Consider the following 13039-nt stretch of genomic DNA (forward strand, 5'->3'; position numbering starts at 1 on the left):
GAGAACGTCTGCACTAATTTTAATGATTCAAAGGACTTATGAATCGTCTGTGATCAAAATAGGAATAGTAATACGCCATCCATACTAAATTATCTTTCGAGGTAAGAGTAGTTAGACCAAAACTTGACCTTCTCCTGAAAAATGTTTGGTGGAAAACCCTAAATTGATGCAATTTTTTACGGCAAAACAATGTTTGCCGGGTCTGCTATTATATATATATATATATATATATATATACTGCGTATCAAAACTATATAGTTGACAAATAAATGAAGCCATTAAGTTATGGTTCACAATAACACAATCAAAAACACATATTATTCAACAAAAATAATTAATTTATTCTTTATGGTTTTGCCGAATTCTGCACTTTCAAAATTACTAGTGTTGCATAACTATAGACGCACTTTTACAAAATTAGAAAAATTTATTTTTTAAAACTTAAATAAAATAAAATAACTTTTATAAATAATGGGTAGGGCCTCCCTTATTTTAAATAAGTTCAAAAATTTTATCCATCGCACTGTTGATCAAAATTATTCGCAAGTCTTCATCGATTGACCGCCATTCATCGATAATCACTTCTTGGAGGTAAAATACAGTTTGGTATTGGCGGTTTTCTGCATAGACACGATGAGTCAAGATTCCACACATGTTCTCGATCGGAAATTTTAATATTTTTCGATTTTAACCATACTTGAATATGACGACTTTTATGAACTGGTGCGTTGTCCTGCTAAAAAACGAGACCTTTATTGTTGCTGCTTTCCCAAAATGGCAATAATTTGTCTTCCAAGACTTGAACGTACTCCATTGAATTCATCCGACAACATGGAAATGTCGAACAAAGCATTCCGTGGTTATAAAATGCTCCCAAGATCGTGATCGCTAAACTCAAAAACTACAGCACCGATTTCGACCAAATTGAATGTACAGGCACTATGGGGCGTGAGGAGTGTTTCTGTGTAGTTTGAAGTTCATCCGACAGATAGCGTCATATTTAGTTTTTTTTTTGTGTTTTTGCACCGTAACTCAAGAACTACTGCACCGATGTTGACCAATCTTTATGTATATGCTCTATGGGGCGTGAGGAGTGTTTCTGTGTAGTTTGAAGTATATAGTATCTTTGCGTTTTGTCCGATTAGGGATTGGGTGCTTAATCGACTTTAAGTATTCCGACACCAATTCTTACATAACCTGTTTTCGTGAAACACGCGTGGGAGTCACACGAAAAAAGAAAATTATGTAAAAAATGTATAGTAACTCATCAATTGAGAAAGGCGGGACCGATCTGACTAAAAGTTTCTTCCAGTTATCTGCAATTGAAGTGGGAAGGTTTTTATTTTTTTTTTTTTTTATTAATATATTTATTAATGCCTTCTATCTTAATTTGATATTTACATTAATTATGAAAATTATCAAAAATTATTTAATTCATCAGGGTTCACCCAGTGGTTTGCCCTTAAAATATTACTGGAGTTCTATGATTCATATATAGTATAATAGTTCTTACAAATTTTAGGTATAATTGGCTAGAGTCATTAAATTAAATCTTGAGGGGCCCTTCTTCTCAATCTTATGAAAGTTTCAGAGCTTGCCATTAAGTTTGCAGCTAAGGGGTTGGGATGTGATTCTATTCTCAGTTTGTAGTTTTGAAGTTGGTGTACTATTTCTTCTTGCACGGTTTTCATGTTCAGTTCCTCGTGTAATCTTTTATTCGTTACGAAGTATGGCGCTCCGGTAATTTTACGCAATGTTTTTGATTGAAACTGTTGCAGTACTTTGATTGTTGTATTGGGAGCAGTTCCCCATAACTGGATACCGTATGTCCAAATGGGCTTTATGATACATTTGTATATAAGTAGTTTGTTTTCGAGACGCAGTTTTGAGTTTGATCCAATTAGAAAATGCATTTTATGAATTTGCAAGTCAAGGGCTTTTCGCTTTGTTTTTATATGTGTGTGCCATTTAAGTTTATTGTCTAGATATAGACCGAGGTATTTAACTTCTTTCTCCTGAGGTAGTGTTATTTGATTCATTTGTACCGGTGGACATATTCCCTGGTTGAGGGTGAATGTTACATGGTTGGACTTTGTTTCATTTGTTTTTATACGCCAACGCTTAAACCATTTACAAAGTATGATCAGATATTTTTGGAGCAAACTGCTGGCCATATCAGGATTTTTGTGCACTGCAAGAACAGCAGTGTCATCCGCGAAAGTTCCAATAACAGCAGTGTCAGATTGCGGAAGATCTGATGTAAACAGAAGGTATAATATTGGACCCATAACACTACCTTGAGGAACACCAGCTCTTATACACTCAAGGTTGCTGTTTTCGTCAATCTCGTGTACATAGAAGAATCTGTTTTGTATGTAAGATTTTATAAACAAGTAGAAATTGATGGGAAGAAGTTGTTTTGCTTTGTACAGTAAACCGTCATGCCATACTTTATCAAATGCTTGTGATATGTCTAAAAAGGCCGAAGTGCAATATTGCTTTGATTCGTATGCAGCATTTATTGTTTCGACTAGCCTATGAATCTGCTCAATAGTTCCATGACTTTTTCTGAAACCAAATTGGTGTGGTGGAATAAGTTTGTTTGCCTCAATAATAGGTGTTAATCTTTTAAGAAACAGTGATTCTAAAACCTTGGAGAGAATAGGCAATAAACTGATTGGCCGATAAGATTTAACTTGGTCTGCCGGTTTTCCAGGTTTTTGGATCATAGTAATTTGGGCTACTTTCCATTGAGGGGGAATAAAATTGCGTGTTAAACAAGCGTTGAAAATGTACGTGATAAGGTTAATACCATCTTGTGGAAGTTCTTTAAGAACTTTTGGAGTAATTAGGTCATATCCAGGTGCTTTACCAAGTTTTAAGGACTTTATCGCTTCCGAAACTTCATTTTTCGAGAACTTTTTTATGGGTAAGTCGAGTTGGTGTGGCTGATTTAGGTAATTTTTAATATAATCAGGTGTTTCTTCAGAGTTGTTAGGCGTGAAGACTTCAAATAAGTGTTTTGCAAACACTGTTGCTTTTTCCAAGTTACTTTTTGTCCAGCTGTTATCAAATTTCCTAATTGGATAGCTTGTTTTAGGCTGGTTTTTGATATTTCTGGTTAACTTCCACAGGGAATAGTCTGTACTCATGGTTGTACCCAAATTTCGAATATCTCTTTCAGTGTTCCTTTCGTTTATACTTTTTAACATTTTTTGAAGATCAGATGTGGCTTTATTGAGTATTTTTTTGTCTTCTGGCGATTTAGTTTGTTGCCACCTTTTTCTAGCCTTTCTTTTTTCTGACAGCTTCCTTTCTAATGAAATATTAAAATTTGAGGGTTTGTCAAAGCTGCACTTAGGCGTGGAGTTCCATGATGACATTTGGATGACTTGAATTAGATGTTCAACAGCTACTGTAATTTCTTCGTCGGTTTTTAGGGAAAGCTTTTGATTTATAGTATTGCTGATTTGATAACGAAATAGGTGCCAGTTTGTTTTTTTATTGTGCAGTTTACACATTTGGTTTTGGTTTACATGTTGTGAATGTAGCACTAGAGACACTGGAGAGTGATCAGATGACAAGTCATAGCTAGTTACACATGTTTCTGAGTTTTCTGGAATGCCCTTGGAGACACAAAAATCTATGAGGTCTGGAGATTTATTTAGATCAGTGGGCCAGTAAGTAGGCGAATTGGGAGAAATAGTTCTTAAATTTAGGTCTTTTATAGCCCAAAAGAGTTGTCTTCCTTTTGGTGTTGTGAGGCGTGATCCCCAATGGACGTGTTTTGCGTTATAATCTCCGCAAGCTATAAACTTGTTTCCCAGAGTTTTGAAGTAACTAACGTATACATCTTTTTTTACGTTGTGCCTTGGAGGACTATAAAGTGATGAGACTGTAAGAGGCCCATGTATAGTTTGGACAATAATACTTGTCGCTTGTATTTCAGGTGTGCAGTAATGTCTTCCTTGGTGATGTTTTATTGTGTTTTTTATTAATATGCCTGAACCACCACGCGCCTTCCCAGATGGATGCATGACGTGATAGAAGTTATATTTTGGAATGGATAAATGGTTTTTATCAGTAAAATGTGTCTCAGATATAAGAAATATATCTATATTATTAGTTTGTAAGAAATTTGAAACTTCTAAAGTATGTTGTGATAATCCATTTGCATTCCAGAATATAACTTTTAAAATTTCCATTCTTTAGATGTGAGAAAGTTTTTCAGAGATACTCGTAAGAAGGTTTGACATTTGTTTCATTAGTATATTTAAACCACTCAGCATTTCATGTATTTCTGGAAGTTTATTAGTTGTTGTCTGTTGATTTTGTGGTTGTGTTCCGCTAGGTATTTGATTGTTTTGTATAGCGTTTCTAGCTACACTTGAATACTGGACGTTCTCCCTTCGCTCAGCTGAAGTGGAAGGATGCTGCGGCTCTAATTGCTCATTTATTGTATTCCTTAGAGAAGGGTAATGGTGAGTATAAATTTGTTTGTAAACAGGGCAACCTTTGTAATTTGCAGGGTGGTTGCCATTACAGAGAGCACACTTAACTTCATTTGCCCAGTGTTTTTTAGGACAAGACCTACTTTCATGAGGTCCTGCACATTTTACACATATCGGTTTTTTTCGACAGTATGCCTTTGTATGACCAGGTTGTTGACAATTAGTACATTGTGGAATAATTTTCTTAGGACGTGGTGGTTCAAATTTAATTATATTTGACATTAGTTTTGTTATTGAGTATATATCCTTATTGTTCGGCTTACTTACCAATACCAGTTCAAATAGAGGAAGAGGCTCTTTTTTGTAACGGCTTTTTATGTTCCATATATTAGTTACTTCATGGCCAAGGCGAGAAAGTTCATTTTTGAGGCATTGAGTGTCTATTGAGGGATGCATGTTTCGCATAATTACTTTAAAACCTCTTTCACACTTTGGTTTGTAGGTGTAAAACTCAGTATTCTTCTGTTCTAGTTCGCTGACAATTCTTTTGTATGTTTCATGTGTTTTTGGTTGGATCTTGACCTGCTGCTTACGAAGAGTTTTGATCTCGTACTCATTTGGGACAGTCTCTGACAATAGTGCAATCAGAGGTTGAATATTTGAAACTTTGTCAACGAATATTGGCGGTGGTTTAAAAACCTTTTCAGGGGGGTTTGAAGATGGTAATGGTTCATTTTCACTATCAAGGACAGCAAATTGATTAGTATTTTTTGGGGTTTTACTTAACCAGTAGTTATTCCCAGTTGCTTGTTTTTTCTTATTTTTGCCACTTTGTGGGCTTTCTTGTTTTCTTTTCTTGTGTGTTATTTTTTGCCATTCATTGTCTGGCTTGGCATTCTTGTTTTCATCTTCAACGAAGTTCTGAGTTTGCTTTTCAAAGCGACCTACTTCTTCTTGAAGTTCATCTTCATCCGTTTGATAGGAGTCAGGTTTTTTGTTTAATTGTAGTTTCAAAAATTCTACATCTTTTTTGAGTTGACTGCAAAGTTTCTCATATTTCACAGGGCTATAAAAGGCGTGGATTTTCTAAAGAATATTTTTTAAGGGCCATATAAGGCGTGGATTTTTTAAAGAAGATTTTTTCAAGGGCCATCTGAGGCGTGGATTTTTTAAAGAAGATTTTTTCAAGGGCCATCTGAGGCGTGGATTTTTTAAAGAAGATTTTTTCAAGGGCAATCTGAGGCGTGGATTTTTTAAAGAAGATATTTTCAAGAGCAATCTGAGGCGTGGATTTTTTAAAGAAGATATTTTCAAGGGCAATCTGAGGCGTGGATTTTTTAAAGAAGATTTTTTCAAGGGCAATCTGAGGCGTGGATTTTTTAAAGAAGATTTTTTCAAGGGCAATCAGAGGCGTGGATTTTTTAAAGAAGATTTTTTCACAGGGCTATAAAAGGCGTGGATTTTTTAAAGAAGATTTTTTCACAGGGCTATAAAAGGCGTGGATTTTTTAAAGAATATTTTTTCACAGGGCTATAAAAGGCGTGGATTTTTTAAAGAATATTTTTTCACAGGGCCATATAAGGCGTGGATTTTTTTAAGAATATTTTTTCAAGGGCCATATAAGGCGTGGATTTTTTAAAGAATATTTTTTCAAGGGCCATATAAGGCGTGGATTTTTTAAAGAATATTTTTTCAAGGGCCATATAAGGCGTGGATTTTTTAAAGAATATTTTTTCAAGGGCCATATAAGGCGTGGATTTTTTAAAGAATATTTTTTCAAGGGCCATATAAGGCGTGGATTTTTTAAAGAATATTTTTTCAAGGGCCATATAAGGCGTGGATTTTTTAAAGAAGATTTTTTTCTAGGGCCATCTGAGGCGTGGATTTTTTAAAGAATATTTTTTCACAGGGCCATATAAGGCGTGGATTTTTTTAAGAATATTTTTTCAAGGGCCATATAAGGCGTGGATTTTTTAAAGAATATTTTTTCAAGGGCCATATAAGGCGTGGATTTTTTTAAAAATGTTTTTTCAAGGGCCATATAAGGCGTGGATTTTTTTAAAAATGTTTTTTCAAGGGCCATATAAGGCGTGGATTTTTTAAAAAATATTTTTTCAAGGGCCATATAAGGCGTGGATTTTTTTAAAGAAGATTTTTTCAAGGACCAGCTGAGGCGTGGATTTTTTAAAGAAGATTTTTTCAAGGACCATCTGAGGCATGGATTTTTTAAAGAAGATTTTTTCAAGGGCCATATAAGGCGTGGACTTTTTAAAGAATATTTTTTCAAGGGTCATATAAGGCGTGGGCTTTTTAAAGAATATTTTACCAAGGACCGTCTGAGGCGTGGATTTTGTAAAGAATATTTTTCCAAGGACCGTCTGAAGCTTGGAGTTTTTAAAGAATATTTTTCTAAGGACCGTCTGAGGCATGGAGTTTTTGAAGAATATTTTTCCAAGAACCGTCTGAGGCGTGGAGTTTTTAAAGAATGTTTTTTCTAAGGACCGTCTGAGGCATGGAGTTTTTAAAGAATGTTTTTCCAAGGACCGTCTGAGGCATGGAGTTTTTAATGGACCGTCTGAGGCATGGAGTTTTTAAAGAATATTTTTCTAAGGACCGTCTGAGGCATGGAGTTTTTAAAGAATATTTTTCCACAGAATATTTTTTCAAGGGCCATCTGAGGCGTGGATTCTTCACAGAATATTTTTTAAAGTAATTTTATAACCTGAAGAAACATTTATTTTTAAACATCCATTATCGTTACTCTTCCAAATTAAATTGACATATTCCCGCAACAACGTAATTTTACTCAATTCCCCAAAATACTGTTTATGACAGCAATTTTCTGGCATACTAATATCTAATGCAATGGTATTAGATATTAGTATGTCAGTAAATGACCAGAATAAACGTATTATTTACAATCAGCAACATTCAAATCCCAACTAACAACTACCATACATGCAAACACTTTAATTCATTTTTTTGGGTGGTGGAATTTAATTAAATTTATTAGTTCGCATTAAAAGCCCTGACTTACAACTATAACCAATTTTAAAACAAAAACCAACAACAACTGGCTTAGCCACCGATAGTCGACCAGCCAACCTGCTGTACAAACAATCCTCTGTTTATCAACATATCAAAAATTGATGGATGAATTGCATTGTCATTGGCCTGAAACGACCATAAAATTCATTGGCCAACACCGAAGCAAAAAACCTGTCTAGTTCCCCATACTAAAAACAAACGATTGAAAAACTGGAACTTGCAAATTTGTTATCTAAATGTTATTTTGGCCACATTGTGTCTTTTGGGATGGATGGATAGAGGTGGTGGTGGTGGTGGCCTACATTGTCCTCGGGGGCCGTTAACGGTCATTTAATTTGATTTATGAATATGACTGGCCAGTGCAAAATCCGAGGATATCATTTGTAGGTATTCTGTTGGTTCTCGCAATGAGGAAACTGCTGATGATGATGAGCTGTTTAAATTTAAATTGATGGATGTGGGTTAAATAAATAGCCAACCATCTACATTTTAGTCGATTTTTTGATTATTTTTCATTTTATAACAAAAATAGATGTTCGTTTTACATCATTTTCCTTGGGAGGGGTTTAAAATCTTATGGAAGACATTCAATCGACTAGCTTTGTAATGTTCTTTATAGCCTTTAGTTCTTCTCCCGGACGGTATGTGAGTACACAAACATCATCATTTTATTCTTTTGCTTTATAACAAAGCATTTGTCATGCCATTAATGTCATTCCAACAGACAACATTTGTCAGACAATGTGGAGCCATGATGAGATGTATATAGAAGAAGAAGGCACCTACCTAACTCCTCTTGGGGACAACAACTGCCCAACCTTCGTTTGTGTGGCTCCTCTTTGTGACAGTCGTTTGCAAAAAAGCTTAAAACACACAGCCTGTGTAGAACAAACCTTAAAGATTTCATTTATTTGGCTTGGTTGAAATGAACACACACACCAAGAGGGGGAACAGTGCTATGAAGTAGGACACAAAACTGATTCCCAAGGCCAAACAATTTTAATGAAATTTAAAGAAGAGCGGATTCTCCACAAATCAGTTAAGGACGTTTGTATATATATATATATATATATATATATATATAACATTTCTAGCTCCTATAAGTGGACCATGTAATGTCCTATGATAGAACATCTGTCTTCTATATGTTAGCTCATAGTTACTTATATGAGGATGATAGGTCTCCTATAAGTCGCCTCCTAGTTTCCTTCAAGAATACATTTTAGAATCCTTCAGGTCTTCTATAATAAGATATTCTAAAATCCCTCAGGACTTCTATAATAAGTCATTCCAAAATCCATCGGGATTTTTTTAATAAGTCCTTCTAGAATCCCTCAGAACTTCTATAATAAATCCTTCAGGTATTCTATAAGAACCTGTCTATATCTGCTATAGAAGAATTCTGTCGGTCTTCATTACTCTAATAATCTTGGGGTCTTCATCTTTCTAAAAGAAATCCCTGGGTATTAATCTGTCTTCATCTGTTCTAGAAATACTCAGGTATTCATCTTGGGATCTCATCTGTTCTAGAAGAAGTCCTGAGGAATTTTTCTATTCTAGAAAGAGTCCTGAGGGCTTTATCTATTCCACAAGAAGTCCTGGAATCTTCATGTATTGTATAAGAAGACCTGGGGTCTTCATCTATTCTAGATGAAATACTGAGGTCTTGATCTATTCTAAAATTAGCCCTGATGTATTCATCTATTTTAGAAGAAGTAATAAGGCCTTCATCTATTCTAGAAAAAGTCTTGAAGTCTTCATCTATTTTAAATGAAGTCCTGAGGTCTTAATCTATCATCATCATTTATTCTAGAAGAAAACCAGAGGTCTTCACCAATTCTACCATAAATCCTGAGGTATTCATCTCTTCTGGAAGAAGTCCTTAGGTCTTCATCTGTTCCAGAAGATGTCCTGAGGTCTTTATCTATATTATAAGAAGTTCTGGGGTCTCTTCTATTCTAGAAGAAGCTCTCAGGTCTTTATATATTCATGAAGAAGTTCTGGGGTCTTCATATATTCTCGAAAAAGTCCTAAGGTCTTCATTTATTCTAGAAGAAGTCCTGTGGTCTTCATCTATTCTAGAAGAAGTCCTAAGGTCTTCATCTATTCTAGAAGAAATCCTAAGGTCTTCATCTATTCTAGAAGAAATCCTAAGGTCTTCATCTATTCTAGAAGAAATCCTAAGGTCTTCATCTATTCTAAAAGAAGTCCTAAGGTCTTCATCTATTCTAGAAGAAGTCCCTTCATCTATTCTAGAAGAAGTCCCTTCATCTATTTTAGAAGAAGTCCCTTCATCTATTCTAGAAGAAGTCCCTTCATCTATTCTAGAAGAAGTCCCTTCATCTATTCTAGAAGAAGTCCCTTCATCTATTCTAGAAGAAGTCCCTTCATCTATTCTAGAAGAAGTCCCTTCATCTATTCTAGAAGAAGTCCCTTCATCTATTCTAGAAGAAGTCCCTTCATCTATTCTAGAAGAAGTCCCTTCATCTATTCTAGAAGAAGTCCCTTCATCTATTCTAGAAGAAGTCCCTTCATCTATTCTAGAAGATGTCCCTTCATCTATTCTAGAAGAAGTCCTAAGACCTTCATATAGCCTAAAAGAATTGCTGAGGTATTCTTCCCGGAATCTTTATCTATTGTACAAGAAGTCCGAAAGTCTTCATCTATTCTAGAAGAAGTCCTGATGTCTTAATACATTCAGAAAAAGTGCTGAGGGCTTCATATGTTCTAGAAGAAGTCCTGCGGTCTTAATTTTTATAGGAAAAATCATCGTGTCTTTCTATATTTCAGGAGAAGAATACCTGTAGATTATCTATAAGACCACGTTTCTTAGAAGAGGAACTTCACTACAAGAAGTCTTTTGGGTCTCCCATAATAAGACATTCTTGCCTTTTATAAGAACTTCTATATGTACATAAGAAGACCTTCTTGATTTCTATAAGAATACCCTCATGTCTTCTATGGGAAGACTGTCGGATCTACTCTTACTACTTTCTGGTTTTCTCTAAGCACACTTCAAAAAGAAGACCTTTTGGTCTTCTACACAGAGAAAAAATAATTTATGCATATTTTCATATTTCATGCATATTTTCTCCATATTGTATATGCACGTCGCTTCAGGTAAAGAGGTAAAAATTCTTATAATCTTGAGAAAGCCACTATTTTCAATAAATGTAAACAATTCATTAATACCAAAACTATTTTCATACTTTGCTCTATTTTGCCACAATTTGAGCTCATTTTTTATTCTCTCTCATTTGACAAAAACAATTTTATTCCTTCCAAGAAAAGATGCCACAACCATTTATAGTTCAGCTGTATATTGTTTTGTTACCGTCATGTGTCTCTCCTCTTAGTTGGTGGTTGTTAGTTTTGCAACCGCGTGTTTGTCTACTGTTTATCCTGTTTACAACCTTGGTCTCTCCACTCACTCGAGTGTGGCAAAATTTGTATTTCTTTTGTTCTTTATTTCAGACCCCTGATTTGGTGTTACAAAAATTCGCATATGTATTTTCCAAATTATTTCGATATAAATGTCAAATACAATATATCAAATAAGTGTTGATGCGAGCAACTAGTATGTAAGTAAATAAGAAAAATCGGGACAAGACAAAACATAAATTCTAATTACAAAAAATCAAAACGACGACAACTAGTTTATGTGCAATAGAAAACCTGCCACCACCAAAAACATACTCCAAAGTTGTTTTTTTTCGCTCTCTCTGACAAGAAACCAGTATTTAAATTTTTATGAATTGCATTTGAAAAATGCTTCCGAACATTGGATTTAAATGGCCTAATAACAGTACTCATCTCACAGAATATTGGTAACATTACGTTTTCTCGTTCGCAACACTGTTTCACCTACAATAGCGGAATTTACCACGCAGTTCACTGGATTATCGTCATCATCGACCATGGCATAATGAAAATGTAAAATCGCAAATGAAAAGTGGGAAAAACGGGGACATTTCTGACCATAACAAGGTTGGGAACGAAGGTGTATACACGTAGGATGATAGGTAACCGCCTTGAGCATTCCAGGCATTTGTTCGTTCTGTCTTTTTTTTGCAAACATTCGAATGGGTGCCACATTGGTGTGTCTCATTCGCATTAAAAATCGCTATATGGGGGGAGGGTAGTGGGAGGATCGGCACATCAACACACACAAATACCAAGTTTTGCAAGGACAATTTGAACTCATTTCTAGTATCATCATTTTATAACCCACACTTTCTCTCCGCTCCCTTCCGTTCTCCTCTACCAGAGAAATCATTGTCAAATAGAAATGTATATTCGCTGTCTCAGGTTCGTGTCTACGCGATATTCATGGACATTTCACAGCCATAACGGATGTTATTAACTGTTGAAAATGGCTATTTTTATTTACACGAAATTCCAATATTATTTCCGCTAACAATCCTTTAATGACAACGGAGCAGCAGAAGCGACAACAACAACAGCAACGTCTGATAGTTTGTTTTTTTCACTAAGCTAAATAAACATGAAATCGTTCATTTATTACCATTTTTGTTCTTTTTTGCCACTTTGTGTGATGAACTTCGCATGATATGAATAAAAATTAAATATTTGAATATATGAAAATTTAATTGTTGGAAATTAGTTTTATTTTTCCGGTATCAATGGTGAAGGTATAGTGAAGGTTTATTATAGTGGATATTAAGTTAAATATATTAATAAGTAGTTTTACAGGAGACTATTTTGGGTTTGAAAATGTTCAATTGGATATCATACAGCAAACTAAAATAATCTGTTTATTTAAGACTTACACTAATTAAAGATTGAACGGTTCAAAGTCATCAATCACAATCCGAAATATGTTAGGAAATGGTTTATAATTTTAACCATTAATGTGGTTCCATACCCCGCTTTTGAACGCGTGATTTCTAATCCACAAAACTGTTTATTTGTTTCAGTTTTGTTAACTAAACTATATACTGGTATTGCATTTAATTTGATTTTACTTTCTCTCTTTCCAGGTTTTGGAATTTTGCAATCTAAGCTAGTTGCATATAAAATTTAATATGGTGACAGGTAAGCGTTTTAATTGGCAGTTATCGTTCTTCTGTTGATAAAGCTAGAACCTCTAAGCTCTGCATTAGGGTTAATGTTTTCTCCCCATCATGTAGATTATACTCTGAATCGAAAGGACAATTAGATGGCTAGCCTCTCAGTTTATGTTCGAACAAAATGGCTAATTTATCAGAGAATAATGTAAAACAGGTTAACATCTTGACGTCCTACTACGAATTTTATCGCATACAACGGTGTGCTGACAATAAAATAAATACAACCTGCAAAAGCCTTCGTCTCGACTAGTACTTTTGGCCATATTTTGTTCAGCTGGTATATAGAAACTATTTAAAACTATAATTATGTCCCAGAAAATTTTCCCAGCATCACCAGGTAGCTTAGGCCGCGAACAGACCTAGCCTATAACCTAAAATCTATTTCTTATTATAATGATAAAGCCACTAGTTTTCCAAAAATATGTAAACATTTCATTAATATCACAACTA

Source organism: Musca vetustissima, unplaced genomic scaffold (assembly GCF_032173495.1).
Source record: "Musca vetustissima isolate MV318-11 ecotype Yass unplaced genomic scaffold, APGP_CSIRO_Mvet_v1 utg15918, whole genome shotgun sequence".
NCBI classification, from domain to species: Eukaryota; Metazoa; Arthropoda; class Insecta; order Diptera; family Muscidae; genus Musca; species Musca vetustissima.